The sequence below is a fragment of the Hemicordylus capensis genome, chromosome 1 (assembly GCF_027244095.1).
Source record: "Hemicordylus capensis ecotype Gifberg chromosome 1, rHemCap1.1.pri, whole genome shotgun sequence".
Taxonomy (NCBI): domain Eukaryota; kingdom Metazoa; phylum Chordata; class Lepidosauria; order Squamata; family Cordylidae; genus Hemicordylus; species Hemicordylus capensis.
In genome coordinates, this window is record NC_069657.1 from 406677882 (window position 1) to 406684590 (window position 6709).

The window sequence follows — 6709 nt, forward strand, 5'->3', positions numbered from 1 at the left end:
CTCACAAAACAGCTCACAAAGGCTTGTCCAGTAGTGTGCACAAAACCGGTTTGCCTGGTTCAATTTGAGTCCAAAGCGGACTCGAACTGAACCGGGCATGTTCTGTTTTGTGGCACTGAACACCTCCCGCCCCGCCTGGCTCAAATTCAAACTGGTTCAGGAGGGTCTAAACTTTTTTAAAAATTAACTCACTGACAGCCTCAGGGGGTACTGGCGCAACCATGCGGGGGGAGGGTCTCCTTAGTCTCCCTCTCCCCCTGCTGGCCTCCTGCTGGTCTTGCAAGGTTATTTTGGCCCAGTTGGGGGCCATCCCGGCCCTTTCCCCAGTGCCGGTGGCCATTCTGGAGGCCACCGCACATGCTGCCTGGCCATTTTCATGGCCTGGGTCACACAAATGGTCAGGGAGCATGTGCAGTGGCCTCCAAAATGGCAAACAGCACCAGGAAAAGCACCAGGAATGGCCACCAACACCAGGAAATTTATGGCCGGAATGGGCCATATATGGGCCAAAATGACCCTTGCAGGACCAGCGGGAGGTCGGCGAAGGGAGAGGGAAACTAAGGAGACCCACCCCACATGGCTGCACCAGCACCCCCTGAGGCCATCAGACCTGTGGCAGTGAGTTAATTTTTTTTTTTTAAGTTTAGAATCCCGGCTTGGTGGGGGAGGGGGGTTGGTTTGAGGTGGAGCCAAACGGCCCAGTCCAACTCGACCAGTTTGATGGCGAACTGGCTCGACCTTGAGCTGGTTCGCACATCCCTATTTTCCAGGTCTTCTGTTCCTATTTAAAGGTAACATGGTGGCCAAAGAACAGATGCCAAGTGCTAGGGCATTCCAAAGTCTTTGGGCAATGACTGAGGTGCCTCTTTCCCTCATGCATGACATTTGTCAGCACATGGAGGAGAGCTCTTCTGATAATCTTGACAAGCATGCAGAAATCTTTGGGAGCAGGCAGTCCTTCCTGTAACTAATCCTTGCATTTCCTACTTTTTGCTCCTGTATCCTTCCTTTTCTGCCCAGAACTGTTTGTATCTGTTCTTTTTTCAGATATTTACAAAAAGCACTGTTAAGATCCTAGCACTCTCTCCATCAAGGGAAACATATCCCACAAGGTTACCCAGAATCTCTTGCTTCTCAGCAAAGGGGGAAACAAAACACCCAAGGGTCCTTTTAACAAGAGAAATAAAATCTTGGGTGATAAAGCATACATGACCTCCACCTACTTCTGTTCCCATCAACATCTGTTCCCAATGGCTTCTACGAATGTCTTGATGAATGATTATTGAAATTGATGGATCAAAACAGGGAATGTTCTAAATCCAATTGAAAGAGATGAAAATAACATTATGCATCATATGATGCAGCCGTGGATGTCACAGGAGAAAATGACTGTAGAAAAATAGAACCTTTTTTCTGAGGAGCCTGCATTAAAGTGTGCTGGTCTTATTATTAAGTAGAAAGTTATTGATTCTGCTTGAATGATTGGGCCACCCATATTAAATATAATCTCAGTAATGTAATCTTAATAGTTTCTTTAAATGTCATCCTCATTTGGCTCCGTCTGCTTGCTTGCTAAGAAATCCACTCTGAAAGGAAAACTGACAATTCATTTTCTAACTATAATGGTGGCTCTGAACTCTCTGAAAGCCCAAGGATGCCACCATATGGCAGTTTCAAGGGAGACAGATGTGCATTTGGTTAATACCCAGACCTGCACCCATTATGTTTGCACATAATCCCAAACTGCGGGTTGATGAACCTGAGTTTAATCCTTGAACCTGGGAATTGTCCTGCAGACTATCTTCCAATCCAGGCCAGGCAACCTCCAGTTTCAGGGCTGAGGAGCCCCTCCCTCTCCCTGGTCTGCCAAGGCTGCATCCCAGCAAGCTCCACAGTGCTCACACCACCAGACAGCAGGCAAGGCATCAGCATGTCAGCAGGCAGGCAGCCCTTGGCCATGATCTACAAGGCGTCTGGTGCGATCATACCTTTTCGGCACGCACCACCCACCCTCAGCAGGGGAAAGGGCATTTAAACCCTTTTAAATGGCATTTAGACCCTTTCTCCCACAACACTTGTGCCGCTGTCCCCACAAGAGCCCTGCTGCCGAACAGTCTCATACAAGCATGATTACTGTTAAGGTGGGGGGGGGGCGGATGGAGAGGGGCACGATATTTCTGCTACTCCAGGAGGGATCACAACAACTCCCTAGGAGGGGATGTGTATATGAGGGCAGGCAAAGGATCTGGGGGTCTGGCCCACTATGACAAAGGATGTTCTTGTGATGGTACACCTGGTCAAAGTAGTATAGGAATTTCCAACACGCTCCTGCGCCTATGTTGGCTTGCCAGCTGGTGATTAGCCCTCTCATGAGAAGGCCTGTCCAGTGGGGAGGACCAGAGCCTCCACGAGCTTCAGGTCTCCGTTGGGCTGTGCTTTCATGGGATGGCCCATCCAACTATAGGGGGCCCCACTGATGTGGGATCTCTGATATATCTGTTAAAAAATAGAACTCCTATTCCTCACCTTCTCCTCCACACTTGACTTCTATAGACTCCCAAGGAGTATGCCTGCACCATGTGTCCGGCCATTTCCCTGTGGGCTCAATCTGGCAAGATCAGGGATGGCTCCAAGCACACATTCAAAATTCCTGGGCTTGGACTAGCATTGTGGCATATGCAGATTGGCTGCCATGGGGAATTGCAGGTGAAGGCAGCACCTATTTCCAGCAATCCCTGGCAAGCTGAGTTTGTTTGTTTGTTTTGTTGTTAAATTTATATACCACCTTTCATTAAAACAATCCCAAGGCAGTTTATACAAGAATTAAAAACAAGACTATAAAAATTAAAATTAAAATATTTAGCTAAAATATAAAACAAATTCAAAAAAAAAGCATAAAAACTACAAAATACAAAGAAGCAGCAGTAGAGACAATCATATAAAAGCCGGGGGGGAGGAGCCAAGATTTAACATGCTTTCTAAATACTGTGTTAGGCAAAAATAAATATGCATATGTGCCAAGGGGCAACCAGACTGCCCTGGTGAGCACTTTCACTCCTGCTACCCACCAGTCACTGCGACCTGGAAAGGTGTTGGTGTGGTACCCTTCCCCAGGGGCTGTGTGGATCTAGTAATGGGGCTGGGAGGCAATAGCCCACCAGCCTGCATGTGTGTCTCTCTCCATGGCCTTTCACTCCCATGAGAGAGTGGTCTGATCCAGAGCATTACCCATCATCAAATTATACTCCAGATGGATGGCTCTTCTCATGAGTAATGCCATAGAGTGTGTGCCTGCACCCAAGGGGAAGGGGCTGGGGCCCCCTTCTGCTACTAATTTGTCAAAAAAAAAAAAAATAGAGAGGAGCCACTTAGGAATTCTAGGGACTGCCTTTCAACCCAGACCCTGGGTATCACTTCCCTGGCATGTGTTTTCTTCGTCAGGAAACAATGGTTCACGGTACCCCCAGGACTCAACATGCTTGTGCATGTACTTTGTCATCATTTGATTTGTGGAGAACTCTCCACAAAGTGCCCCTCTCATCACCCCACCCACTGTCCTGCAGATTGCCAAAGTGGGGAACATGGGACACAGTGGAGAGCGGCCACCCCCCCCCATGTGGCTTTTCCCTTTGACATGCTTCGAAGCTTGGGGCATGGCAATACAGCATCCCTCTTGCAGGGCAACAGATGCAGGAATGCAGTGGCGGAGGTGGGCGGGAGTGCTTGGAGAGGTGGCCAGCGAGAAGCGCCACAAGCATAGAGGTGGCTCATTTCTTCCCTGGCGTTTTAATTGACGCCAGAGACGCAAGTTTTGGGCGGTATAGAAACATTTTAAATAATAAATAAATAATCTTTTAAATAAATTTCTGGGCTGGGCTGAGCCACCCTCTCTATGGTTTTGGGAGCTACAGCAGCATGAAACCTAGGTTACAATGGCAGCAGTATTTGGATGGCATGATGGTGCCTCCAAACCTCAGGTACAGGCAGCGAAACTCATTACAAACTGAAGTTTCAATTCACAGTTTGGGGAGTGAAACCTTGAGTCGCTTTTGTGATGAAACCGCATTCAGATGACCACGAAAGTGAACCTCTGCCTCGCTCACTTTCAGGTTGGCATTATGTCCAAAGGCAGCCTGTGACTTTATTGTTTCTGTTCTCTTATTTTGTTTCTTTTTACATTTATATCCTGCTCTTGCTTCAAGGAGCCCAGTACAGTGTACATGTTTATTTTTGCCCTCACAACAATCCTGTGAGGTAGCTTAGTCTGGGAGATAAGTGACTGGCCTAGAATCACCCCGTGAGTTCTATGGCTGAATGGGAATTGGAACTTGGGTCTCCCTGGTCCTAGTCCAATGCTCTAATTGCTGCACCATGCTGGTTCTCACTGCACACTGGCTGGTTCTTATCTGAGCACACTGCAGATGGCAGCATTTGCAGGTCCAGCAACAAGCTATGCAGCAGGCATTGGAGAATTTGCACTCTGAGCCTATTTTTTAAAAAGAGAGTGGGGTAGGGAAATATATCTGCTTTTTCAGAATAGCTACTGTCAAAGCTCCTATCAGAGCCAGAGGAAGAGGAGGGAGTTCACTGGGGTGAATCTCTGAATACAAGGAATTCACAGTAGGCTTCTACCATCCACTTTATTTGGACGTGGGAAAATCCACTCTCCATATAAGATTTCTGGGGAGTAAAGTGGAAAAACCCTTCCTAGAAGGGGCAGAACATTGCTAGGCCTCAGAGGTGTGTGACTAAGGCAAACCCAAAATGAAAAGTAGCACACTTCACCAACGAGGGTTTATTATTAGATTAAAAGAAAAACAATATGCAATAAGAACAATTGTCTCTTCATAAAGCAGACTGTAAGAGAGAGAGGTTTCTTGTTAACCAGGCAACTCATATTCAAGCAGCACAATAAAGGAAAATAGCTTCCCTCATGTGTCTAACTGAACCGGTCCCTTTCTTATTACTTACAGGCAGGGGTCTTCCTGCTGTCTCCAGCCTCCAGGTTGTTGCCTTCCCATTTCCCCAGCAGCTTCTGAGCCAGCTGCTTCCTCAGGGCACTCTTGGGACAGAACAAAGAAAGAGAACAAAGCTTTCTCTTCTGCTGGTGGCTGCGAGTGTAGTTCCCTCCCGGTCCTCTGGATTGGTCCTTCTGTTTTGATTTTCCCATCCTTTCCCCCTTTATTAAGAAAGGTTCACCCTCCCAGCATTTGCTCTAAGTGAGGCCTAGTCCTCCCTCAAATCCTTCCCATCAATACAGCTACATTTTCCAACTTCCTGCATTTTAGCACACAAATGCAAAACCCAGACAGGAAATTGCATCTCCTTTCCATAACAACAAAATGGCACCAACTCATTCTTCTTCCTTAAACTCCACTTTTTCCACTGAGCCTTTGGCTTAGTCCTCAAATCCTCATTCCAACTGAAATGAAATCTAAGTGCTAGTAACTGCATTTGCTCTCTTTCATTCATTGTTGTTTCTCCCTCTGTTGTCTTTCCACTCAGACTAAATTTAGATTGTTGACTCCTTCGGGCAGGAACCTATCTTTTGCTGAAGTCATTTTGAAAAAGCATAGCATTTACTGATGATTATCACTGTCCCATCGTGACTCTTGATCTTCTGGGAATCATTTCCTGAAGGGGCTCTCTGTGCACAGAGAGCACCAAGCTGGGGGCATTTTCATTGATTGTTTACAGGTTAAGGTAAACTTGCAGCTTAACCTGTAAGGACCCCTCCCTATAGACAAGTCTCACTATTTATTTATGTGTTTAACATATTTTTATACTGCCCAAAACCATCTCTGGGCGGTTTACAACAAAAAAGGACAACAGAAAAGTTAAAACATTAGTTAAAACAAATAAACGACAACAGAGAAATTAAAACATTGGTTAAAATAAATGACAGCAAAATGACAGCAATTTAGGAGGCACTGCAAGATTTGTTTTTAAGACTTTCTTTCAGCAAGTAGTGATAAGTAAAAGTTTGATTATCCTCCTCATTGTGTTACGGCTCATTGTGAAGGTTCTAGATTGTGACACTGATGCATTAGTTGATTTCTAGTGAACCCCTCATAGTCCTTAGACTGATGTTATAAAATTCAACAAACAATACTAATAGTTCATTTTTAACACTTATATTTTGATTGTTGGTGAGGTGTTTGTTTTTTTAAAAAATGAAATGTTGGATCACAGCCAGCCCACCCATGAAGTAGGTCACTTCAGGCAGTGGTGCATAGGGGGAGACAGACACTCCAGGATACCCACTGCCACACCAAATCCCCCTACCACTAGTGCCAAACACCACCCAACTTGTGCTAGTGTTGAACACTGACGAACCTTCTTTTTGGAACATACCGTAGGATTCTGCCTTATACCAAGCCCTATGAGCCCCTGGTGGCACAGTGATAAAACTGCTGCCCTGTAACCAGAAGGTTACAAGTTCGATCCTGACCAGGGGCTCAAGGTTGACTCAGCCTTCCATCCTTCCGAGGTCGGTAAAATGAGTACCCAGAAATGTTGGGGGCAATATGCTAAAATCATTGTAAACCGCTTAGAGAGCTTCGGCTATAGAGCGGTATATAAATGTAAGTGCTATTGCTATCTAGTTCACTGTTGTCTGCTATGACTGGCAGCCACTCTCCAGGATTTCAGGAAGGAATCTCTCCCAGCCCTGGGACTGCCAGGGATATGCCAGGGATTGAACCTGGGG